Source organism: Schistocerca nitens, chromosome 12 (assembly GCF_023898315.1).
Source record: "Schistocerca nitens isolate TAMUIC-IGC-003100 chromosome 12, iqSchNite1.1, whole genome shotgun sequence".
NCBI classification, from domain to species: domain Eukaryota; kingdom Metazoa; phylum Arthropoda; class Insecta; order Orthoptera; family Acrididae; genus Schistocerca; species Schistocerca nitens.
In genome coordinates this window covers 143,620,935-143,647,832 of record NC_064625.1, presented here as the reverse complement: position 1 = coordinate 143,647,832, position 26,898 = coordinate 143,620,935, and the positions used below count along the sequence as shown (strand labels likewise).

The following is a 26,898-nucleotide window of genomic DNA, read 5'->3' as shown; positions in this document are numbered from 1 at the left end:
AATGTACTGGTGTGGACATGTTGGGAATGTGGGTCTCACGGGGAGTGTGCAAGGGATAAGTCCCTGCAGGCGCACTATCCTCTGTGCCCTCAGTGGCTCAGATGGATAGAGCGTCTGCCATGTAAGCAGGAGATCCCGGGTTCGAGTCCCGGTCGGGGCACACATTTTCAACATATCCCCAATGAAGTACATCAACGCCTGTTTGCAGCTAGGGTGTCCATTTAATTATCATTTCATTATTATTTACCCTATTATTTATTCAACATTAACTTTAAATTACACACTCAACTTATCCCCTTCTCGTTTCTCCCACCTTGTATTGTCATCCATCAGTTAACAGAGCACTGTTTAACTACTTATTAGTGACGACCACCCTACTTTCTGTACACAACTTTCCACAAACAATGTATTAGTGTAATTTCTGTTCTCTGGTTGCTCAGTGACAGATAGGAATAGGAATGCTGAACATCTTGATCTTCACTTTAGTTTATTAACAGCTCAAGCTCAATTGACCTTAAAAATGAGCAACAACACTCTTACAACTTTTCCCTTAAATCTCCAATTTTCTTCATCCCTTTTCCTTTACTCTTATACATTTTGATGTATATGTCATCATCTGTGAACCTCTGCCATTTCCGAAGAGACATCATTTAAAGCTTCAGTTTTACAGGAAAGGTGGGAGGGAGCACCAGTTACTGTGCAGTACACAATGTATTGGGTTAGTGCACAAGTTCATAGTGTTTTTGTTTTGTTTGTTGGTATTTCAGTTACTATGGGTTTATTTATTGTCATTTTTTATTTGTATTTCACTGTCACTATTCGAGTTCTACAATTACTTCTTGACAAAGTCGCAGAAAAAAGTGAAGAATTTGGCTTGACTCTTAACGTAAGCAAGACTAAGTTCATGGTGATATCTAAAACACACCAACAAGAAAATCTTACAAGCAATAGGGAAAGATTCGATCAAGTACGTAAATTTAAATATCTCGGAACAATTGTAAATGAGGAGATTGAAAGCTCAGAAGAAATTAAATCGAGAATAGGACAGGCCAGAAGTATCTTTAATAAGATGAAAAATGCATTCTGTTCGAGAGACATTTGTTTAAACACAAAAATGAGGTTGCTAAGATGCTATGTATTCTCAAAATTATTATACGGAATGGAAGCGTGGACATTGAAAAAGAAGGACATGAACAGTTTAGAAGCTTTTGAACTGTGGGCATATAGAAGAATACTTAGAATTAGTTGGGTGTCGAGGATTACTAATCAAGATGTCCTAAGAAGAATGGGAAAGGAAAAAGAATTAATTAAAACTATTAAAGTAAGGAAGCTACAATATTTAGGCCATGTTATTAGGGGAGTAAATTACAAAATATTGCGAATAATACTAGAAGGGAAAATTTGTGGGAAGAGAACGAGGGGTAGAAGACGGACATCCTGGATTGACAATCTAAAAAATTGGTACAATTGTTCAACGTCAGAACTCCTTAGATCGGCCAAATCAAGATCAGAAATTGCCATGATGACAGCCAACCTTCTTAGAGGAGACGGCACATGAAGAAGATTCGAGTTTACATGTTGTCATTTGGAGATAGTGAGTGGAGATGTTTTGGTTTTGTTTTGCTTCGCTTCAGGATGCAAGAAACAACTGGTGTCATACGAGCCCACGTCAAAACTATAGAACACGAAGACAGAGAAGAGTTAAAACGACTATATGTCAGTCCCTATTGACATAATAGAAGACAGCTAAAAACAGGCACGTGGAAAAAGGGCTGAAAAAGACACCATACTGAAACGGAGATCCAAATCTAAAAATTAAATGGCTTCACCATATCGCTTTGGCACATAAAAAGTAAGATGCGGTCAATAGCCCACACGTCATTTGCTAAAACGGCTGATAACTCAGACAGCAAACCCAAGCAGGAACATAAAAAGGTTAAAAAATGGACATTCCATCGTGAAGTGGCATACAGTGAAAACTTGGGCGCAATGTGTACATTGTGGTGGGGTGCGCCACTTATCAAATGATGATGGCTAAAAATGCAGTGCCCAATATGCAGCCTAGTCAAAATGACCTCCTCCCAGCAGGAGGGACAAGAGGAGGTCTTCCCAGCCACCGGGAGAGGCTTAATAATCCTGAGCTTATTCCCGCAAAAGGGAGGACCACTGGCGATGCCAAAGGGACACCACCTCCGTGCCAAAGTCCACCTCCTGACAGACGGCAACACAGAGATCATCTGAGGGAATATAGGATCTTGTGGGCTGAGGTACGAGGACTGCAGCCTTGGCAGCGGCATCATTTCCTGGCAGACCGACATGACCAGTGCTGTGGCCTTCTCCACCAGACATCACTGCGCCTAGAGTATCAGCAACCAAACTGACAGCCTGCAGCCGCGGGTTGCCCGCTCGCAGGCACACCGAAGCACTACACAACCGCGGCCACAACAACAACAACAACAACAACAACACAGCAAAGACACCAGTGGCCACCAGGGGCCACTACCGGCCCACGTAATCATAAGGAAGAGGTCGCTGCAGATCCCGGAACTATTTTCACACCCCAAACCATGTGATGGAAAATAGTTCCGAGGTACTCATCCGCCGAAGCGCTATAAAGGCCAGCGCTCGGCCACACAACGACAGTTCATTGACCGCCAGCAGATGTGGATAGCTGCCAGCCCGGCTTGGATCTTCTCGCTGATCTCTGGATTAGGCTCGGTATATCAGAAAAGTCTCTGGCGGAGACTAGTAGGAAATTATTTCAGCTGTTTTCTATATTATTCTTGTATGTAGTTGTGATTCAAAGACGGATCACTGTTTTGTGCTGGTGTTATACGTGGAGAATTTGTTTTGGTTAATTGAACAGTCCAATAAATTGTTTTCTGACTTTGATCGTTAGTTTCTTCTGCTTATACAGACATATCAACCAGGAACCCACAGAAACATCATACTGGCTCCACCAAGAGTGAGCAAGTCACAGCTTTCCTGGACACGCTGCACTAAGGGATGGGCAATGTACAGCACACACAGACTTTGGAGGGTGCTGACCAAGTCTGCGCAGAGGACACAATTGAAAAGGCTGTGTCGCCAAATGTACTCTGTGGCCTCGTACAGGGCGAAGAACTCGGCTGTAAGTACTGAGCAGTTTGCTGGAAGCTAATATCGAAAGACGTACTATCGCGAAGTTCCACGTGAAGGTCGTCAAACTGAGGCGATAGACCGAGGCTGGAGTAGTGTCCTTAGGAAGTGAATGAAGGCCAAAGTTAACACGAAGCCAATGTGGCGTAGGCCTCACACCCACCAGGAAAAGTTGCAGGTAGTGTCAAGTTAAGCCACCGCAGCATGTGCCGAAAGTGGACTCCAGGAGGTAACAGAGAAGAGGGACACACCACACAGTGGCGATCAATGGAATCGTCGAAGAAGTAGGCATAAGATGGGTGGCCACACACAGCAGACAAACAGCATGCGTACCTGCTGAGGATAAAGTTACGGCAGTAGGACAGTAGTAGTTCAGTAGCTTCAACATACAGACTGGTGTAGTGTAAAAGGCGCCCGTGGCCAAACAGATGCCACGATGGTAGATACTGTTGAGATGACATAAGAGGGATGGACGTTCAGATGCACAAACAAAGCACCCATAGTCGAGTTTCGAACAGACAAGGGACCGGTACAAACGGAGAAAGCTGGTTTGATCCGCGTGCCAGGAAGTACCACTGAGGACACACAAGACACTGAGGAATCGAGTACACCGGGCTGCCAGGTAAGACACGTGGGAGGAACAAGGGAGTTTCCTATTGAGCACCAGCCCCAGGAATTTCGTAGTTTCAACGAACAGAAGGGCAACGGGCCCAAGATGTAAAGATGGTGGGAGAAACCATTTGTGTCGTCAGAAATTCATACAGATGGTTTTGTCAGTGGAAAAGCGAAAGCCATCGTTGATTCTCCAGGAGTGAAGATGATCGAGACGGCACTGAAGATGCCACTCAGTGAGACAGATCCGTGGAGAACTACAATAGATGACAAAATCGTCAACAAAAAGGGAGCCAGAGATGTGTGGTGGGGGACAGGCCATTATAGGGTTAATGGTAATAGCAAAGAGGACGGCGCTCAGGACGGAACCCTGAGGCACACCATTTTCCTGGATAAAGACGTCCAACAAGGCAGAACCCACACACACCTTGAAAACTCTGTCTTCTAAAAATGCCTGAAGGAAATAGGGCAGGCAGCCACAAAGCCCCACGTGTGAAGAGTACAGAGGATACCAGTTCTCCAGCAAGTGTCGTAGGCCTTCTCTAAATTGAAGAACACAGCCACAGTCTGGGATTTCCACAGAAAACCATTCGTGACATTGGTGAACAAAGCAACGAGACGGTCAGCTGCAGAACGCCGCACTCGAAATCCACACTGTGCATTAGTCAGTAAATTGTGAGAGTTGAGCCACCGTACCAGCCGGACGTGAATCATACATTACATCACTTTGCAAATGCAGTTGTTAAGAGAGATGGGGGGGGGGGGGGCAGCTACTAGGTTTTTGTTCTTACCGGGCTTAGTTCTGGGTATGACGGTGGCTTACTGACAATGTCCAAAAAATGTGCCCTCTGCCCAGATGCGGTTATACGTGTTAAGCAGAGAAAGGTGCTGCAACATCTGAACGTGGATGGCGTCTGGCCCCGGGGCAGAGGATCGGGATGATCTAGCTCCCTCGTAGTATCATAGTAAAGGTGGCACTGTAGCACTCACGATTTGGAGAAGAAAAGGGTATTGTCTGAGCCTCCTCCATTCGTTTCTCATGGAAGAAGGCAGGGTGACGGCGGAAAGAGCTCAAAACTTCCGCAAAATGGCGGCCCGAGGTGTCGGGGATAGGAATAGCGTCCACAATGACATCGTCAGCTACTGTCAGGCCAGAAATTGGGGAACGGAGCTCGGTCCCAGAGAGCCGTCGGAGGTTGGCCCACATGACAGAGGAAGAGATGGAACTGTTAGAGGAACTAGTGAGTGAAATCCAGGTAGCTCTTTCGCCATACCGAAGAATGCGGTGACACTTTGCACCCGTCTGTTTATAATGAATGTAGTTTGCCATCGTAGGATGGCAGTTAAAAATGTCTCCGTGCACGAATTGTGTTGCGGCATGCCTCAATCCACCAAGGGACCGGGACACGGCGTGGTAAAGAAGACTGGAACGTTCTGCAGTGGTAAGGATAACATTTGTAAGGTATTCCACCTGGTCATCACAACTGGGGGAATCTCGTTCTTCGAAGGTCACCAGGGAGGAGTAAAGCTGCCAGTCATCCCTAGGAAGCTCCCATTTGGACGCGCATGCAGATGGGGTAGGAGTCAGCAAACAGATAGCACACAGGAAATGGTGGCTCAAGTAAGTGTCGGAAAGAATGGACCACTCAAGACGAGGGGCAAGCCGGGCAGAGCACAATGATAGGTCCAAATGGGTACGGGTGTGCGAGGAGTTGGAAAGGAAAATGGGTGCTCGATTGTTAAGGCATAAGAGGTTAAGTTGGTTAAGAAGTTCAGCCACGAGAGCACCTCTCTGACAGGTCCTGGGAGAACCCCAAAGGGGATGATGCAGATTACAGTCACTGAGTAGCAAAAATGGGGGAGGTAGCTGCCTGATAAGCTGAAGGAAGTCTGCTCTGGTTACATCAAATGACAGAGGGACATAAATGTTACAGAGGGAAAAAGTCACGTGGGAAAGGAAAAGGTGAATTGCAACAGCTTGAAGATTGGTAGTCAGGGAGATCGGTGGAGATGTGAATGCTAGAAAATGGATTGCCAAATGGACAAATTTGAACATTTCTAACATATTTTTCTGTTTGAGTTCAACAGAGGATGGCAGTAGCAGAGGCAGCCAAAAACATTTGTGCTGTGTAGGGGGATAATGCCACTGGAAGGAGCATGGCAAGAAAAATTGTATTCTCATTATAAGGACACTAGAGACTCTCTATGATCAGGAAGGTGGTGGTGGTGGTGGTGGTGGTGGTGGTGGTGGTGGTTGTTGGGATGTTTAAGGGGGACTAAACAGCGAAGGTCATCAGTCACCCATTCCAAAAACTGGCGAGCCGAAAATCAGCGGAGCAGGTAAAAACCAAAGGGGCGAGGAGACGCCCCCCCAGGCGCTAAAAGAACACAAATGCAGCAACAAACACTACAGACAAGAAGAGTACAGATGAACACCAGACAGAAAGAAACAGAAGAAAAGAAGATGGCCGGAGACTGGTTGACTGACCACGAGAACAAAAAAAGGGAAAGAGTCAACCATCCGACGACACACCAAAACAGCAACAAATATTGAGACACGCGAGGACAAAAGACACAGAAAGGGAAAGGTGCAGGACCTCTCTAAATGGAACCATAAAAAGGACTACCACGGATAAAATTTAAAACGTCATCAGCCATGGAGGCATCGTCGCATAAAACCAAAGGCAAAGTGCCCGGGAGATTAAAAGATTGCCGGAGGGTGCGCAGTCGGGGACACTCCAACAAAATGTGGGCGACCGTCAGCCGGGACCCACACCGACACAGGGGGGGATCCTCCTGACGCAAAAGATGGCCGTGCGTCAGGTAGGTATGGCCGATGCGGAGCCGACACAGGATTACAGAGTGCCTGCGAGAAGCCCGCAGGGAGGACCGCCACACATCAGTCGTCTCCTTAACAGCCCACAGTGTATTCGGGGATGTCAGGCCACGCCACTCAGCAGCCCACATCATAGCACCTTATGGTGCAACACCAACTGCTGATCTCGAGCTGGGAGGCCGATCTCCAAAGCTGGGGCGTCGATCGCCCCTTTGGCCAGCCTGTCGACACATTCGTTCCCCGGGATGCCAACGTGACCTGGCGTCCAAACAAAGACCACTGAACGACCAGAGCGGGTAATGGCGGAAACAGACTCCCGAATAGAGGGTACCAGAGGAGAAGAGGGATAGCAGCGGTCGATGGCTCAGGGAGTCACTGCAGATGACGATGGACGTACCTGAGCAGGAACGCATATGCTCAAGAGCGCGCAATATGGCCACCAGCTCTGCAGTAAAAATACTGCAGCCAGCCGGCAAGGAGCGCTGTTCAACATGGGCAGTGTGAGCAAAAGCGTAGGCAGTGCAACCATCAACCAGGGAACCATCAGTGTAGACAGTCTCACAGCCCGAAAATGAGGCGAGGAGCGCAAGAAAACGCCGACGGAGGGCCACAGGCGGAGCCGAGTCCTTGGGTCCCTGTGCCAAGTCCAGACGGACGGACAGCCGGGGCAAACACCAGGGAGGCATAGGTGCACGGACCCGGAAGGGAGGCAGAAGAGGGAATGACCCCAGTTCCGACAGCAGGGACTGGCCGCGGACAGCTATGGAAAGCCCAGACCGAGGTCGCCGTTCGGGCAGATGGAGGACCACGACAGGGAAAAGCAGGCGACAATTGGGATGGCCCGGCGAGCAATGCACGTGGACAGCATACTCGGCGAGCAGTCGATGGCGGCGAATCCGCAGCGGGGGAACAGTAGACTATCCACGGGGCTTGTACGGAAAGCGCCAGTTGCAAGCCGAACCCCACAGTGGTGTATGGGGTCTAACATCATCAACACTGAGGGTGATGCAGACCCATAGGCCAGGCTCCCATAATCAAGCCTGGACTGCACAAGGGCCCTGTACAATCTCAACAGCGTGCAGCGATCCGCACCCCAAGACGTGTGGCTCAGGCAGCGGAGGGCGTTGAGGTGCCGCCAGCACTTTTGCTTCAGCTGAGTAATATGAGGAACCCATGTGAGCCGGGCATCAAAGACGAGTCCTAAGAAGTGGCATGTGTCCACCACTTCAAGCAGGTGGCCGTCGAGGTAAAGTTCAGGATGAGGGTGGACCGTCCGACGCCTGCAGAAGTGCATAACTCGAGTCTTGGCTGCAGAGAACTGAAAACCGTGAGTCAGAGCCCACGATGCTGCCTTGCGAACGGCTACTTGCAGCCTGCGTTCGGCGACTCCCGTAGTCGTGGAGCTAAAGGAGATGCAGAAGTCGTCGGCATACAAAGAAGGAGACACCGACGACCCCACGGTTGCAGCCAGACCATTAATGGCCACTAGAAATAAGGAGACGCTCAACACCGAGCCCTGCGGGACCCCATTTTCCTGTGTATAAGAGGAACTAGAGGTGGCACCAACTTGCACCCGGAAAGAGCGGCGCAATAAAAAGGTTTGAAGAAAAGCCGGGAGCCGACCACAAAGACCCCACTCGTGCAACGTAGCAAGGATGTGATGCCTCCATGTGGTGTCATACGCCTTCCGCAGATCAAAAAACACAGCAACGAGATGCTGACGTCGGGCAAAGGCCGTACGGATAGCAGATTCCAGCCGCACCAAATTGTCCGCTGCAGACCGGCCCCGACGGAAGCCACCCTGGGATGGTGCGAGGAGACCGCGCGACTCAAGGACCCAACACAAACGCCGCCCCACCATACGTTCGAGCAATTTGCACAAAACGTTGGTGAGGGTAATGGGACGATAGCTGTCCACCGCCAGCGGGTCCGCACCGGGCTCTAAGATGGGGACAATAATACCCTCTCGCCATTGCGACGGGAACACGCCCTCGCTCCAAATGCGGTTAAAGATGGTGAGGATGTGTCTCTGGCAGTCCCTGGAGAGATGCTTCAGCATCTGTGCGTGGATGCAGTCTGGCCCTGGTGTCGTATCAGGGCAATCGGCGAAGGCAGCGAGGAATTCCCTCTCGCGGAAAGGAGCATTGTATTTTTCAGAACGACGCGTGTGGAATGATAACGGCGTCTGCTCGGCTCGCTCCTTTAGAGAGCGAAAGGCGGGGGGGATAAGTTGCAGTCGCAGAGCTCTTAGCAAAGTGCGCAGCACGGTGTTCAGCAATGGCGGCAGCGTCCGTGCAGACAGCGCCAGCCAAGGAGATCCCAGGGACACCCATAGGGGTCTGGTATCCATAAATCCGCCGGATCCGGGACCACACGTGCGAGGGGGAGACACGGGAGCCCAAGGATGAGATATACCTCTCCCAGCACTCCTGCTTACGCCGTGCGATAAGGCGACGGGCCAAGGCACGGAGCCTCTTAAAGGCGATGAGGGTCTCTAGAGACAGGTGCCGCCTATGATGCTGGAGGGCCCGCCTACAGTCGCGAAGAGCCTCAGCAATCTCCGGCGACCACCAGGGTACGGCCTTCCTCCGAGGAGGTCCAGTAGAGTGGGGGATGGCAGCCTCTGCCGCCGAAATGATTGACGTGGTTAAGACACGGACCACCTCATCAATGTCACCCTGTGGGGGAGACTCGATGGTTGCAGCGGAAGTAAAAGCCGGCCAGTCAGCCCTGTGGAGAGCCCAGTGGGGCAGGCGCCCAGAAGAATGACACTGGGGCAGTGACAATTAGATGGGAAAATGGTCACTACCACACAGGTCAGGATGCACTCTCCAGTGGAGGGATGGGACAAGTCCGGGGCTGCAAAGAGAGAGATCGATGGCCGAGAACGAGCCGTGGGCCACACTGAAATGCGTGGGAGCACCGGTGTTCAAGAGGCTAAGGTTGAGCTGAGCCAACAAATGCTCCACGGCACGACCGCGGTCATCGGAGACAGTCCCACCCCATAGAGGGTTGTGGGCATTGAAATCGCCCAGTAACAAGAAAGGTGGCGGCAATTGGGCCAGCAGCGCAGCCAGCTCATGCTGCGCGACATCACCATCCGGTGGAAGGTAAAGACTGCAGACGGTAACAGCCTGTGGCGTCCACACCCTAACAGCGACAGCCTCTGAAGCCGTTTGTAGAGGGACAGACTCGCTGTGAAGAGAGTTAAGGACATAGATGCAGACGCCACCAGACACCCTTGCATAAGCCGCTTGGTTCTTATAATAACCCCGATAGCCACGGAGGGCGGGGGTTCGCATTGCTGGAAACCAAGTTTCCTGCAGAGCAATGCAGAGAAAAGGATGAAGGCTGATAAGTTGTCGGAGCTCAGCTAGATGGTGGAAGAAACCGCCGCAGTTCCACTGGAGGATGGTATTGGCCATGACAGAGAGGCGTGGCGGGACTTGGAAGGCAGATTACGCCGCTGGGTCACCTGCTGCCTCCAATTGAGCACCGGTGCTAGCGCTATCCATGGCGTCCGAGGGACCGGCGAGATCGAGGTCCTCAGCGGACGCCAGAATCTCCACCTCGTCCTCAGACGCAGAGCGTGTAGGAAGCGGTGGGACGGGTGCCACCGCAGTGTCGGTATTCTTGGGGACTTTCTTCTGCTTCTGTTTCTGTTTCTCGCATTGTGCCTTTGGTGGTTCAGGCTTGGAGGGCTTCACAGGGTCAGTCTCAGGGACGGACGACGACCGTGAGGCCTACGACCAGGGATTGGTGGTTGGTTGAGCCACTTGCGGGTGTCTGCTGTGCCGCTGGTCGCAAATTGCGAAGGGAGGTCCCCAAGGGACCCCTTCCTTGCGAGAGGAGCCGAAGAAGTCTTATGCTTCTCCGGCTGGGAAGGGGGAACTGATGTCCCCGAGTGTTGGGGGGGGGGGGGGGGTGTTGCTCCTGAACTAGATGGAGCAGGAGCAACAGGTTGTGAAGGCCCCCCCCCCCCCCCCCCCACAAGCAAGGGGGCTGGTGGATTCTGACCGATCTTAGAGCCGATTCGGGACGATGGGAGAACCGTCGTTGCAGTAGCGGCGTAGGTTGACGTCATTGCCACAGGATGGAGCCGCTCATATTTCCGCCTAGCCTCGGGGTATGTCACGCGGTCCAGGGTCTTATATTCCATTATCTTCCTTTCTTTCTGGAATATCCTACAGTCCGGCGAGCAGGGGGAATGCTGTTCTCCGCAGTTAACACAGATAGGAGGCAGGGCACATGGAGTATTGGGATGCGAAGGACGTCCACAATCCGACACGTGATGCTGGAAGTACAGCGAGATGACATGTGCCCGAACTTCCAGCATTTAAAACACCGCATCAGAGGAGGGATATATGGCTTCACATCACAACAGTAAACCATCACCTTGACCTTTTCGGGTAAAACATCACCTTCGAAGGCCAAGATGAAGGCACCGGTGGCTACCTGATTATCCCTCGGACCCCGATGGACACGCCGGACGAAGTGAACACCTCGTCGTTCTAGGTTGGCACGTAGTTCATCGTCGGACTGCAGAAGAAGATCCCTGTGGAATATAATACCCTGGACCATGTTGAGACTCTTACGCGGCGTGATGCTAACGGAAACATCCCCCAACTTGTCACAATTGAGCAACCTCCGTGAGTGGGCAGAGGATGCTGTTTTGATGAGTACTGAACCAGAGCGCATTTTGGACAAGCCCTCCAACTCCCTGAACTTGTCCTCTAAATGCTCCACAAAAAACTGGGGCTTGGTTGACATAAACGATTTCCCATCAACTCGCGTACACACAAGGAACCGGGGTGAATATTCGCCACTGCCTTCTTTTGCCATACGTTCCTCCCATGGAGTGGCCAGGGAGGGAAATGATCGTGGTTCGTATTTCTTGCTGTTGAGGTCAGACCTCGATCACTTAGAGACTGCTGGTGGAGGCCCACCAGCGAGCGATAATGTACCACACTTCATTGCGGGTCATCTGCCCTGATGCCACCCACTCCGACCAGGGGCTCTCCCCACGGGCGCCACCCAGCCACAGCAAAGATCACCTGGCAGGATGGCCTTTGCCGGGAGTCCCGATGCCCCAGAGGGATAGGCATCTACTCCTCGGCATACGTGGGGAGGTAGCAGCTCAGGCATCAGCAGTGCGATCCCTGTGTAGTCAGGGGGCTACCACCAAGAGGGTACATGATGACCCCACCACAACGGACTGGCTACCGTGCTGGATGTCGGGTGTCGAATATCCATATGTGTCAGGAGGGCAAAGATGGAAGTTCATAATGGATGGCATGTATGCTGCCCGGAACACACAGCAGCTGATGTGGCTGGAAGCACGGTGTAAGGCCAACTCCATGACAATATCGGTTGTGCCAGATCTTAGGGCGACAGGGATATATAATACACCACGTAAGGCGTCCTTCCGCAAATGGTACGCACTAACAGAAAATTTTGAAAGATAGGGGTCAAACGCCATAGCGGACCATCACATTAAGGTCGAAACGTTTGAGACTCCTTTTAGTCGCCTCTTATGACAGGCAGGAATACCGCGGGCCTATTCTAACCGCCGAACCCGCAGGAGGGTGATCAGGAAGACCTTCAGGGTTAAATGAAGACTGTTTAAATACATTACTCCACAGTAATCCACCACAGAGCACTCAAGAACTGGCAACTGTTACCATACCACGAAAAACTTCGTCCCAACCCCCATACAGAATGCAGAAGCTAAACAGACCCAAAACACAGTCATGAACCTTTTCTCGAAAAGGCTTATCCCTATGGAAGTCTCAGTCCTCTCCAGAGACCTTACCTTTGGCCCCACTCTCAAACTCAATCGTGCTGGACATGTTACAGACTTTCTCTCCTTCTCCCAGTCCCTACAGTGGAAACACTTTTTCGCCACCAATGCTACCAATAAGACTCAACCAAAGACTAATGTTGAACCCTGACTGACACAGTTCACTACTCCTTCCAATCATCTTCCACCCCCACTGCCCCCCAAATCACATACTGCTAACTTTCCTGAATTTCTTAACCTCAAACCTTGCCTCACCATCATTCCCCAAATCCCTCTACAAGCGAACTAACTTTACGTTCGCAGAGAGAGCCAAAAACCATCACCTGAAATCTGATCCCAAACCTATAATCCTACCTGCTGACAAAGGCTCCACCACTGTTGTTTTGAACCACAACGATTACCTGACAGAAGGACTCTGCCAGCTGACAGATTCATTCACCTACAAACCATGGCATAGTGATCCCATTCCAGAAGTCCAACACGATCTGCAGTCTCTTCTCAAACCCTTAGGCCCACTCAGAACCTCTTCCCAGTGTCCGTCTGTCTTTACCCCTACCATACCCCCCTCCCCAATCACTCCTATCTCCAACATGCTTTCTAAGTCCACAAACTGAAACACTGTGGCTGCTTACTGTGTCCCCACTGAGAGAATCTCTGATCTCTTAGACCAACACCTTCAGTTTATTACCCACAATCTATCCTCCTATGTAAAAGATAACAACCATTTCATCCACGGACATGCCACAGTTCCAGCACCCTGCTCATCACCCTCTATACTAACAACCCTAATGCCCACAGTCTAGCCACTATTAAACACTACCTTTCCCAACACCTGACATATTACAAACCTTCAGCCTGCTTCCTGGTCACCATAACCAACTACATCCTTCCCTGCAATTACTTCTCCCTTGAAGGTATCCCCTACAAACAAATCTGGAGTATGGAAACGGGCAACCACATGGTGCCATCCTATGCCTATCTACACTCCTGGAAATGGAAAAAAGAACACATTGACACCGGTGTGTCAGACCCACCATACTTGCTCCGGACACTGCGAGAGGGCTGTACAAGCAATGATCACACGCACGGCACAGCGGACACACCAGGAACCGTGGTGTTGGCCGTCGAATGGCACTAGCTGCGCAGCATTTGTGCACCGCCGCCGTCAGTGTCAGCCAGTTTGCCGTGGCATATGGAGCTCCATCGCAGTCTTTAACACTGGTAGCATGCCGCGACAGCGTGGACGTGAACCGTATGTGCAGTTGACGGACTTTGAGCGAGGGCGTATAGTGGGCATGCGGGAGGCCGGGTGGACGTACCGCCGAATTGCTCAACACGTGGGGCGTGAGGTCTCCACAGTACATCGATGTTGTCGCCAGTGGTCGGCGGAAGGTGCACGCGCCCGTCGACCTGGGACCGGACCCCAGCGACGCACGGATGCACGCCAAGACCGTAGGATCCTACGCAGTGCCGTAGGGGACCGCACCGCCACTTCCCAGCAAATTAGGGACACTGTTGCTCCTGGCGTATCGGCGAGGACCATTCGCAACCGTCTCCATGAAGCTGGGCTACGGTCCCGCACACCGTTAGGCCGTCTTCCGCTCACGCCCCAACATCGTGCAGCCCGCCTCCAGTGGTGTCGCGACAGGCGTGAATGGAGGGACGAATGGAGACGTGTCGTCTTCAGCGATGAGAGTCGCTTCTGCCTTGGTGCCAATGATGGTCGTATGCGTGTTTGGCGCCGTGCAGGTGAGCGCCACATCAGGACTGCATACGACCGAGGCACACAGGGCCAACACCCGGCATCATGGTGTGGGGAGCGATCTCCTACACTGGCCGTACACCACTGGTGATCGTCGAGGGGACACTGAATAGTGCACGGTACATCCAAACCGTCATCGAACCCATCGTTCTACCATTCCTAGACCGGCAAGGGAACTTGCTGTTCCAACAGGACAATGCACGTCCGCATGTATCCCGTGCCACCCAACGTGCTCTAGAAGGTGTAAATCAACTACCCTGGCCAGCAAGATCTCCGGATCTGTCCCCCATTGAGCATGTTTGGGACTGGATGAAGCGTCGTCTCACGCGGTCTGCACGTCCAGCACGAACGCTGGTCCAACTGAGGCGCCAGGTGGAAATGGCATGGCAAGCCGTTCCACAGGACTACATCCAGCATCTCTATGATCGTCTCCATGGGAGAATAGCAGCCTGCATTGCTGCGAAAGGTGGATATACACTGTACTAGTGCCGACATTGTGCATGCTCTGTTGCCTGTGTCTATGTGCCTGTGGTTCTGTCAGTGTGATCATGTGATGTATCTGACCCCAGGAATGTGTCAATAAAGTTTCCCCTTCCTGGGACAATGAATTCACGGTGTTCTTATTTCAATTTCCAGGAGTGTATTTATGGGCCATCTAGAGGAATCCTTCCTAACCACAGAGAATCCCTAACCCCTGATCCAGTTCAGATTCAATGATGACAGCTTCATGATCTGGATTGAGGGTGAGGACACTATCCATTTTCCTCCGGAACTGGATTCGCTTCACCTGATCCTCATCAACCCAACCAGCCACATTCTTCAATGTTGATGTCCACCTCAAAGATGGTTACATCAATAGCTCCATCCATATCGAACCTACAAACCACCAGCCTGACCTGCACTCCGACAGCTGCCACCTATTCCATATCAAAAAGTCACTTCCATACAGCCTAGCCACCCACGGCCACCGTACCTGTAGTGTCGAGCGGTTCCTCTCAAAACATACCAATGGTCCCACTCAAGCCTTCACAGTTCATAATTACTGTTCCAATCTAATAAAGAAACAGATCTCCCATGACTTACCTCTCCAGTCACCCACCACCTACCAAAGTCCCACCACCCGTTACAGAGGAGCATTCCTCTCATGACTCAGTACCAACCAGACTGGAGCAACTGAATCACATTCTCTGCCAGTGTATCGACTACGCGTCGTCATGTCCTGAAATGAAGAATGTCCTATCGACTATCCTCCCCGCACTTCCCACAGTGGTATTCCACCTGCAGAACCCACACAATATCAACATAGAACTTTTCTGGGTATTGTACCGTGTCATAATGTAAAAAACTACTGCTGCTGCTGCTGCAGCAGAAAAACCAACATTTCAACCACAGTTGCAGCGGCCTTCTTCTGGGTCTCTTGGTGCATTCTAGCTATGCAGTGTCCTTTATATTTTATTGTTACTGTTCACTGCGCATGCCATTATGTCATAATTTTAAAAAGGTAGTTATATCTAAAAACAAAGATGATGTGACTTACCAAATGAAAGTGCTGGCAGGTCAACAGACACACAAACAAACACAAACATACACACAAAATTCAAGCTTTCGCAACAAACTGTTGCCTCATCAGGAAAGAGGGAAGGAGAGGGAAAGACGAAAGGATGTGGGTTTTAAGGGAGAGGGTAAGGAGTCATTCCAATCCCGGGAGCGGAAAGACTTACCTTAGGGGGAAAAAAGGACAGGTATACACTCGCGCACACACACACATATCCATCCACACATATACAGACACAAGCAGACATATTTAAAGACAAAGAGTTTGGGCAGAGATGTCAGTCGAGGCAGAAGTGCAGAGGCAAAGATGTTGTTGAATGACAGGTGAGGTATGAGTGGCGACAACTTGAAATTAGCGGAGATTGAGACCTGGTGGGTAACGGGAAGAGAGGATATATTGAAGAGCAAGTTCCCATCTCCGGAGTTCGGATAGGTTGGTGTTGGTGGGAAGTATCCAGATAACCCGGACGGTTTAACACTGTGCCAAGATGTGCTGGCCGCGTACCACGGCATGTTTAGCCACAGGGTGATCCTCATTACCAACCAACACTGTCTGCCTGTGTCCATTCATGCGAATGGACAGTTTGTTGCTGGTCATTCCCACATAGAATGCATCACAGTGTAGGCAGGTCAGTTGGTAGATCACGTGGGTGCTTTCACACGTGGCTCCGCCTTTGATCGTGTACAACTTCCGGGTTACAGGACTGGAGTAGGTGGTGGTGGGAGGGTGCATGGGACAGGTTTTACACCGGGGGCGGTTACAAGGATAGGAGCCAGAGGGTAGGGAAGGTGGTTTGGTGATTTCATAGGGATGAACTAAGAGGTTATGAAGTTTACCCTCTCCCTTAAAACCCACATCCTTTCGTCTTTCCCTCTCCTTCCCTCTTTCCTGATGAGGCAACAGTTTGTTGCGAAAGCTTGAATTTTGTGTGTATGTTTGTGTTTGTGTGTCTGTCGACCTGCCAGCACTTTCATTTGGTAAGTCACATCATCTTTGTTTTTAGATATATTTTTCCTACGTGGAATGTTTCCCTCTATTATAACCATATCATTAAAAAGGTAGTTAGTTACATTGGTCACTTAAGGGAGAAGGAGAGGGAACTTTATTTTAATAGGTTACTGCGGTGGAGGGAGAACGTGACCGCTGTTGTCTATTGGCTCTTGTGTTGTGTGTCACGATTGGTGGTCACCGTCGAATGAGAAGTTGGCTGCCGTTTACCAACTCTGGATGTCTGCCGCGCATCAGCAGTTACTCACCGGTAGTGCTTGTGCCTCGTGTTGACAGTGCGGTCTGTTGGGCTCTGATTGCTGGCAGCCAAGATGGGGCAAGCCTGAGTCCATCCTCCCTGTTCATGTTATAAGGTCGTTTAAGAATTTCGATGGCCCCTCTGATTTTGCGTTTCGTCATAATTGGCTGCTTGGCCAACACACAGGCTTCGCTGAATTTTATATCTTTTCCGCAGTCTTGCTGATGTTCTGCCACTGCGGATTTGTTGTGTTGTTGCCCTAGACAAATATAGTGCTCGTGTTCCCGAATGCGTGTTGCTATTAGCCTACCGGTCTCGCCGATGTATGCCTCTCCACATTCGCATTCCACATAATATCCTCATCCGCCCCTATCCATCCCCTGCTCCCAACCGCTTGCCTCATGGCTCACACCACTGTAATAGACCTAGGTGCAAGACCTGTTCCATACCCCCCCCCCCCCCCCCCACCGCACCACCAACTACTCTAGTCTGATCACAAGCATCTCCCTTCCCATAAAAGGCAGGGCTACCTGTCAAACCAGACATGTGATCAAGAAGCTAACCTGCAACCACTGGGTTTCATTCTATGTGGACATGACAACCAGCAAGCTGTCTACCCACACGAATGTCCACTGACAAACTGTGGCCGAGAAACAGAATCCTTCCTACCAACATCGCTTTCCTGAATTGCACAGCTGGGAACTCTCCATAAAATATATCCTACGTTCTTGTAACCCTCCTGGCCTCAACCTCCATTAGTCATTGTCCTTTACCCACCTATACCCTTCCCTTTTATTCCACAAGTGTACACAAAGTCTTTATGCCCCCCCCCTGCCCGAATTCTGCTCTCCCTCTCCCACCCCCTCCCCACCCCAGCCGCCTCCTTACCCCCACCACCAGATTGCTGCTCCTGCTCCTGTCATGCACAGTTGCTCACAGTCTGACCTCAACAGTTAGAGGAGAGAGAGAGAGAGAGAGAGAGAGAGAGAGAGAGAGAGAGAGAGAGAGAGAGAGAGAGAGAGAGAGAATGTAAGAAGAAGGCCTTCTGGCCGAAAGTTTACGTGTTTAGTAGTCCTTTTATTGTGACTCAACATCTCCACTATATGGTGAGCAGCAATCTATCCTTTTCATAACATCCCCATCATTCCACCATTGTGTGCCATTCCCAACAATGTGGAAGCTTCAAAAAGTAAGGTGTATGAGTACTGCATGCTTTATGCCAAAAATCACAAAAATCAGCGGGTAGTCATATGTGTCTCTGCTTGTTCATCATCATTAATTGGCTTGTGAATAATACCAAATACCAACCATACCCCCCATGAACCATGGACCTTGCAGTTGGTGGGGAGGCTCGTGCGCCTCAGCGATACAGATGGCTGTACCGTAGGTGCAACCTCAACGGAGGGGTATCTGTTGAGAGGCCAGACAAACATGTGGTTCCTGAAGAGGGGCAGCAGCCTTTTCAGTAGTTGCAGGGGCAACAGTCTGGATGATTGACTGATCTGGCCTTGTAACACTAACCAAAACGGCCTTGCTGTGCTGGTACTGCGAACGGCTGAACAAGGGAAAACAACAGCCGTAATTTTTCCCGAGGGCATGCAGCTTTACTGTATGGTTACATGATGATGGCGTCCTCTTGGGTAAAATATTCCGGAGGTAAAATAGTCCCCCATTTGGATCTCCGGGCGGGGACTACTCAGGAGGATGTTGTTATCAGGAGAAACAAAACTGGCGTTCTACGGATCGGAGTGTGGAATGTCAGATCCCTTAATCGGGTAGGTAGCTTAGAAACTTTAGAAAGGGAAATGGATAGGTTAAAGTTAGATATAGTGGGAATTAGTTAAGTTCGGTGGCAGGAGGAACAGGACTTTTGCCCAGGTGAACACAGGGTTATAAATACAAAATCAAATGGGGGTAATGCAGGAGTAGGTTTAGTAACGCATAAAAAAATAGGAGTGTGCGTAAGCTACTACAAACAGCATAGTGAACGCATTATTGTGGCCAAGATAGACACAAAGCCCATGCCTACTACAGAAGTACAAGTTTATATGCCAACTAGCTCTGCAGATGATGAACAAATTGATGGGATGTATGATGAGATAAAAGAAATTATTCATGTAGTGAAGGGAGACGAAAATTTAATAGTCATGAGTGACTGGAATTCAATAGTAAGAAAAGGGAGAAAAGGAAACATAGTACGTGAATATGGATTGGGGGTAAGAAATGAAAGAGGAAAGCCGTCTGGTAGAATATTGCACAGAGTAGAAATTAATCATAGCTAACACTTGGTTCAAGAATCATGAAAGAAGGTTGTATACATGGAAGAACACTGGATATACTAGAAGGTATCAGTAGATTATATAATGGTAAGACAGAGATTTAGGAACCAAGTTTAAAATTGTACGACATTTCCAGGGGCAGATGTGGACTCTGACCACAATCTGTTGGTTATGAACTGTAGATTAAAACTGAAGAAACTGCAAAACGGTGGGAATTTAAGGAGATGGGACCTGGATAAACTGACTAAACCAGAGGTTGTACTGAGTTTCAGGGAGAGCATTAGGGAACGACTGACAAGGAATGGGGGAATGAAATACAGTAGAAGAAGAATGGGTAGCTTTGAGAGATGAAATAGTGAAGGCAGCAGAGGATCAAGTAGGTAAAAAGACGAGGGCTAGTAAAAATCCTTGGGTAACAGAAGAAATATTGAATTTAATTGATGAAAGAAGAAAATTTAAAAATGCAGTAAATGGAGCAGGCAAAAAGGAATACAAACGTCTCAAAAATGATATCGACAGGAAGCGCAAAATGGCTAAGCAGGGATGGCTAGAGGACAAATGTAAGGATGTAGAGGCTTATCTCACTAGGGGTAAGATAGATACTGCCTACAGGAAAATTAAAGAGACCTTTGGAGAAAAGAGAATCACTTGTATGAATATCAAGAGCTCAGATGGAAACCCAGCTCTAACCAAAGAAGGGAAAGCAGAAAGGTGGAAGGAGTATATAGAGGGTCTATACAAGGGTGATGTACTTGAGAACAATATTATGGAAATGGAAGAGGATGTTGATGAAATGGGAGATATGATACTGTGTGAAGAGTTTGACCGAGCACTGAAAGACCTGAGTCGAAACAAGGTTCCGGGAGTAGACAACATTTCATTAGAACTACTGATGGCCTTGGGAGAGCCAGTCATGACAAAACTCTACCATCTGGTGAGCAAGATGTATGAGACAGGCGAAATACCCTCAGACTTCAAGAAGAATATAATAATTCCAATCCCAAAGAAAGCAGGCATTGACAGATGTGAAAATTACCGAACTATCAGTTTAAGTCACAACTGAAAAATACTAACGCGAATTCTTTACAGACGATTGGAAAAACTGGTAGAAGCCCGAAGATCAGTTTGGATTCCGTAGAAATGTTGGAACACGTGAGGCAATACTGATCTTATGCCTTATCTTAGATTTAAGGAAAGGCAAACCTATGTTTCTAGCATTTGTGGACTTAGAGAAAGCTTTTGACAATGTCGATTGGAATACTCTCTTTCAAATTCTAAAGGTGGCAGGGGTAAAATACAGGGAGCGAAAGGCTATTTACAATTTGTACAGAAAACAGATGGCAGGTATAAGAGTCGAGGGACATGAAAGGGAAGCAGTGGTTGGGAAGGGAGTGAGACAGGGTTGTAGCCTCTCCCCGATGCTATTCAATCTGTATATTGAGCAAGCAGTAAAAGAAACAAAAAAAAAAAAAAAAAAAAAAAAAAAATCGGAGTAGGTATTAAGATCCATGGAGAAGAAATAAAAACTTTGAGGTTTGCCGATGACATTGTAATTCTGTCAGAGACAGCAAAGGACCTGGAAAAGCAGCTGAACGGAATGGACAGTGTCTTGAAAGGAGGATATAAGATGATCATCAACAAAAGCAAAACGATGATAATGGAATGTAGTCGAATTAAGTCGGGCGATACTGAGGGAATTAGATTAGGAAATGAGACACTTAAAGTAGTAAAGGAGTTTTGCTATTTGGGGAGCAAAATAACTGATGATGGTCGAAGTAGAGGATATAAAATGTGAGCTGGCAATGGCAAGGAATGCGTTTCTGAAGAAGAGGAATTTGTTAACATAGAGAATAGATTTAAGAGACAGGAAGTCGTTTCTGAAAGTCTTTGTATGGAGTGTAGCCATGTATGGAAGTGAAACATGGATGATAAATAGTTTGGACAAGAAGAGAATAGAAGCTTTCAAAATGTGGTGCTACAGAAGAATGCTGAAGATTGGATGGGTAGATCACATAACTAATGAGGAGGTATTGAACAGAATAGGGGAGAAGAGGAGTTTGTGGCACAACTTGACAAGAAGAAGGGACCGGTTGGTTGGACGCATTCTGAGGCATCAAGGGATCACAAATTTAGCATTGGAGGGCAGCGTGGAGGGTAAAAATCGTAGAGGGAGACCAAGAGATGATTACACCAAGCAGATTCAGAAGGATGTAGGTAGCAGTAAGTACTGGGAGATGAAGCTTGCACAGGATAGAGTAGCATGGAGAGCTGCATGAAACCAGTCTCAGGAGTGAAGACCACAACAACAACAACAACCGACCATTCCTATATTGCATCATCATTGGTGATGAGAAATGGTGTCTTTGTGCTAACACGAGGAAAAATACCGGAGCCCAAACTAAGGAACATCTCCCCATACAGAGACCTGCTTGCATCCACAAAAGATAATGTTACACATCGGGTGGAAGAGAGAGTGTGGTGTACTACTAACTACTTCTCCAAGGTATAGCCATCACTACTGACATTTCCTATCATTAACTGAGATGTCTGGCAGACTGCGTGAAGTGATGCTGCTCCACAGTAATGCCCACCCACATTCTGCTAGACTGACAAAAAACCTGATCTTACACCATCCGGTTATCACCTTTTCCACACACTATCAAACAGACTTCAAGGAATTTGTTTCCAGATGAAAATGCACCCTGAACACGGCTCGACGAGTTCTTCACCTCAATACCACGTGATTTCTATACTTGTGGGATCGGAATGTTACCCCCGAGTTGGCAGACTGTTGTAAATAGTGTAGGAGAATATATTACTCACGGCTGCAGTCTCTGTCACGCGTATCTATTGTGTTTAGACTTGCGGAAAAATGCTACAAACTTATGCACCAAGATATTAATGTGTCACTTTTTGGTCACCGAGCATCATTCGAAAAATCTAAATTTACACCATTTTTTCCACACATTTTGCCACTTCACTGTTATGCTGTATTACAAATTTCAATAACACAACAAATTTAGTAACTGTTGTCAAGAGGTAATGTGGTGCACACAGAGAGGAAACACAGATAGGCTAACTATTAGAAAACATTGTGATCTGCAGTGAGTGGAGTTTTTTTTTACTTGCAAACACAAAAAATGGCTACAGGTGCTTTAAATTTGAGCAAGATTAATACTTTTCAGACATGTTCTTTTCTGTGTGTCCCTCTGCCACACAGGCCGATCCACTGTCCTTCCATTGGACTCTGGGTCTCCTTTCTCTGCCCACCAATCACATAGGTGTTCCTCCAACATTCTAGCTATGTAAACTGTTACACCACACATATAATTCTTGTAGTTCCTACGTGTTCCTGATACTCCAATCCAGGAAGTGTTTGTCAATAACAATTTTAACATAGTCAATAAAATTTTTCTTGGTCTGTGACCACATGGTCATTGTGTAGAACCTCTGACATTTTGGCCACTATTGGAAACAGCCTTCCTCAGGTGTGGTTTTTTACCCTGCTGAATGAGAAAAAGTTTGGTTCTTACATACTGGCAGAAGAGGCTGTTGTCAAACTCTTACTGGCTGTTGAGGATAGAGGGTATTAGATGTCCTTTATTGGTGTTTTCATTAGTTCTTTTCACTGGTGGAAATGACATTCTTGATTGGTGTTTGCTTTATTACTTGACACTGGTGGAAACAGGCAGATGGGGAATGGGCAGCAGTTGTGATGTAATGCTGTTTACTTGCTGCCTGGTGCTGGCTGAGGCGTGCCAGTGCTCTGCGAACCTGTGGCCGCTGTGGTCTCCCATGAACCTGTGTGTTGTTTCACATGAGCTGCCTTCCCTAGTGCTTTATTCTGTTGCTGCTTCAAAAAAATCGGCTCGATACCTGCTCGGCGAAGAATTTTGAGCACATATTCAGTGATGCCTTGAACGTAAGTGTGATGTTTCACGCTTCCTTCTGGACTTCCCTTTTGCCTTCATCCTTTCCCACCATAGCTTTATCTGTCACCTCTGTCCCATTGGCTCTCAAAATTGACCTGAAGTTTTGTAGTTCAACCTTCTGATGTTCGTCAGTGATCCTGTGGGTTCTCTTGGTTAAAGTGTGCAAAACGTATTTCATCTGCGTAGGATGATGGTGTGAGGAGATCAGTAGGTACCTATCCCTGGTGGTGGGCTTTCTATGTATTCTATAACTAAGTTTACCGTAAGGCTTTTGGTAACTTTCACGTCAAGAAAAGGTAGCACCCCATTCTTCTCTATCTCCAAATTGAATCGGATCCTACTATTGTGCCGACTGAGGTGTGGCTGATACTGAAGGTGTCATCAACGTATTGGAACCTGCGTTCTGGGTATAATGGTGTGGACTGGAGTGCTATTTCTTCAAATGTTCCCAAGATGTCTGGCGCAACAGGTGAGAGGGGAACCCGTGGCTACACTATCGACCTGTTCATATAATTCGCCTTTCCACCTGAAATAGACAGTTGTTAAACAGTCGCGCACGAGCTTGCAGACATCGGGTGTCGTGCATTGCTCTAAGACCCTGCATTGTCTGACCCTGATCGACTCTTGAGTGAAGACTTCATATCAAAACTGACCAATAGGTCCCTAGCCAAGAAACACTTTTCTACTAGAAGCGCTGCTATAGGGTGGAGTCCTTAACGTACAAATCTGTGAGGCTCACCAAATGTCAAAGCTTTGGAGTCAGTCTTTTGCTAGACTGTAGACTGGCGAATTAACAATATTCACAATGGGCAATAAAGGCAAAGCTTCTTTGCGGACCTTCTGTACACCACATATCCTTGGTGTCTATGGAACTTGTGGGATGGGTCTTCTGACAATGTTGAAGTTCATTTTAGTTTGCTTTAGCAGTGCTTGTGTTGATTTGATTTTCTTTGCCTTTGGATCCCCCTTCAGTTTTCTATAAATGAGTTCACTCAGAAGAGTTGAATACTTTCTTCTGCATAACATCAGCCAAAACTAACAATACTGTGTAGTTGCTCCAGTATGCTGACTACTCATTTGTCTGGCTCTGTTACTTTGCAAGATATGGCAATTTGCATCAGACCCTTGCACAAAGTTTGTTTTGTGAACTAATTTGTGCCTCTAAGCCTACAGAAAGAAGGGGAGAAAACCCTGCCGTCCCACTGCTAAATACACACAGTTTTGATGGCAATATTCACACTTCACAAGAAATGTTAAATTCGAGTGTTCATCCAAGATGATCATTCCACCTTAAGCCCTGAAATACAATGCATTTTTAGCAGCCAGTTTCTTGTGTATGATACCAGTGGCATGGGCTTTAATGTAAAACATCTACTTAATTAAGAAGATATTCACAATACCAGAACATACATCCCAAAAGGATCTTTGAGCCTTGAGGCAGGTTGACAACACCCTTTTGTTTTTAAGTTTTTAATCCTTTCAGACCCTCTGGCTACAATTGTGTACATTAAATTTTACTGTGTCCTGGCTGCAGTAGAAGTATTTTTTACCAATGTTAACCTGAAGCATACATTTGTGAGTGTTCAATCTTTCCATCATGTGCAAGTGCTGCCAACTGTTGGGCTTCACTGTGAAAATATCAGCAAGACAGTGTAGCAAATGATGAACAACAGTATACACGGTTGTGGTTGGTTCGATATAGTACTCTGTATAATCGAATATTGTTACGAAATATGTTTTGAAAACAGGCACAGAATTTTGTATAAAACTTGCATATAAATTCTTTAAAAAGTCATCTAAGAGCATTACCACATAAATAAAAATTTTCCTTCCTCCAGAAAAAAGTCTGGTCTGAAAGGGTTAAATTTGTTTGAAACTTTGCTGGCTTTCAGAGTACAAGATTCCTTGCTGAGAGCAAACCAAGATCCTTGGGATTTTTTTTTTGTGAAATCATAGTTGCCACGTGTTAGTAGTTTCTGTCCATCTATTTAGCTAAGGAATATTGTTCAGGCAGAATGTTGAGAATTATTGAATGTCCAGTATTAGGTACAAATATTTTACACTTTCACCAGTGGTAATTTTGGAAACCATCACAGGTAAATGACTGTCACCAACATTCCGCCTGAACTTTCACCAAATCACAACATGAAAGTGCTGACAACATTTTCAGTAAACATGCACTCTACCAGTAAAATTGAGCACCGCATGTAACACTTAATTGATAATTGCCCTATAAAATTGAACGAAAAATATTTCGTCTGTCTGTCATATTGTACAACACTGTACGCTTGAAAATGTACCTAAGATCAAAACTATTATGATCAGTTGATGTGGCAGAGGTGGTGTTCCTAGTGATCACTGCACCTTAAAAGTTAGGACTTCAGCCCCACATGACAGAAGGGTTGGGGGAAACACAAAGGGAATTGTACAATTCATACGACACAAAAACAGCACACAGCAGCACACGTATGATCCCCCTTATGCTGAAAACAACCTTCACTGTAAAACTAAACTGGAGAAAAAACCACAACATTCAGTTACATACAACTAATAGAGCAATACTCACAAATGAAATAGCTTCTAGAAGATGCTCCATATTTTTATGGTGTATACATTAATGGAAACTTTAGCTTGTTACTGAGCTCAAATAATTAAGTTTTGAATCTAATACAAAATGATTTCTTTTGGACAACTCTTTCGATCCCACAAACGAATTTTCTTTAAAGAACTGGTAGGTGGTAGTCTACAATCAAACTAGGCTGTTATGTATATTACATGAACAGGGTTAATAAAATGTTTATTGCTGTTAGACCTAATCATATATAAGCTACATATAGTGAGCACTGACACATTCCACACAATGTTGATTAAAGAAATCATTCAAATTATCAATGGAATATGTACACCTGTACTATAAAGTTAAATTAGAATGTCTTCATATGGACTTGCGCAAGAAATATTTAAGAAGTCTTAGCTTTCACAGCGTCTGGTTTGTCCTCTACTGAACACTTCATTCACAGTGAAACTCTTGATATACTGGTTTTGGAGCAGTTCCCTTTCAGTGCAATCTAATAACAGGTGTGAAATAGACGCTAAGTGATTTTCAGAAGCTACTTTCTAAGCACATATTTGGAAAATTTACTGAGCATAATTTTAAAAAAGTAGGTACGGGTCAGCCAAAAAGAATGTCGTGCAAGAACAATACAAGCATTTCACTGTGTACACTAGTTAAAAGTCTACAATTCAAGCCTCTTCGCCGCATTTTCTTGACACGCCAACAGTCTCAGTAGCATGCTTGGTAGTGACCATTCAAACTCCTGAGAAATATGGAAGCGTCCGATCCCGCCCGTCTGCTTTGACCCATGATGTCACAAATATGACGGAAACGACCATAAACTATGATTCCAATATGGCGCATATACATTATGAGGTAGAAAATACATCGAAAAACAAACACACACACTTTCCATAATAAGCCTAATGACACTAATGGGGCAAGTGCGGGAAACAGGGTTATTGGGTGGGGACAAACTAAATATAAACAAATTTAGACACCCACCCCCATAAAAAAACCACACAAAACAACGAAAAAAACCGACATCACAAAACTCCCCAAATAGCACTAAACATAATATCATCTGGAATCGGACACTTCCCTTGAGCTATATGGTTCAACAGCATCTCCCGATCCCATAAATTGGGATCGAACACTTCCCTTGACCTATGTAGCTCAAAAAC

The 26,898-nt window shown here is 47.4% G+C and overlaps 1 protein-coding gene across 1 annotated transcript in view; it reads right to left on the bottom strand.

Annotated features, from left to right (window-relative positions):
• Positions 1-26,898, bottom strand: part of LOC126215287 (uncharacterized) — a 109,743-nt gene that overhangs the window by 80,206 nt on the left and 2,639 nt on the right. The gene's annotated exons all lie outside the window — the stretch shown is intronic.